The following is an 810-nucleotide window of genomic DNA, read 5'->3' as shown; positions in this document are numbered from 1 at the left end:
ATCATATAAATACTTGCAGAATACAAGACCTTGCTCCCCTTCACTTACCCATTTCTTCTTCTTCTTCTTCTTTTACTTCTTTTTCTTCTTCTTCTCCTTCTTTTTCTTCTTCTTCTTCTTCTTCTTCTTCTTCGTCTTCTTCTTCTTCTTCTTCTTCTGCTTCTTCTTCTTCTCCCCCTCCCCCTCCTGCTCCTCCTTCTCCTCCTCCTCCTCCTACTACTACTACTACTATCAATATAACTAATTCCCCTTCATATTCTTCTCCTCCTTCTTCCTCCTCCCCTTCCTCCTCATTTCTCCTCCTTCTCCATTCCTGATTTCCTTTTCTTATTTCCCTCCCCCTCCTCTCTCATTCCTTTTCCTTTCGTTCTCTTCTTCTGTTGTCTGCTTTGATTTTTCACTCTTCTTTTATAGTTTCTCCTCTTAGTTTCCCCTTACTGCTTCTCCCCCTTTCCCCTATATTTAATTTCCTCTTCACTGATACGTGTCCAATATATGTATATATATACACTAGCAGTATAGCCCGGCTTTGCCCGGGATTAAGTTAGAATTATTAAACTAATTGAGTTCTTCATTACAAACCAAACTAAGTAACATCGACGTCAAATTTGGGCAGAATCAGTGTCGCGACGGGAGCGCATGGGTTGGGAGTTTGATCGGCAGAGATGATCAGGTTACACATGCCAGCCCTTTGAAAACACTGCACACGTCTAACCCTTCTTTGCCCATGTGTTGGGAACCCTTCCAACAGCGCTAAGTCTTAAGTACATGCATATGTGTGTGTGTGTATATATATATATATATATATAT

The sequence above is a fragment of the Octopus bimaculoides genome, chromosome 9 (genome assembly GCF_001194135.2).
Source record: "Octopus bimaculoides isolate UCB-OBI-ISO-001 chromosome 9, ASM119413v2, whole genome shotgun sequence".
Classification (NCBI taxonomy): Eukaryota; Metazoa; Mollusca; class Cephalopoda; order Octopoda; family Octopodidae; genus Octopus; species Octopus bimaculoides.
The sequence above is the reverse complement of the archived record's forward strand: the minus strand, read 5'-3'. Positions refer to the sequence as shown.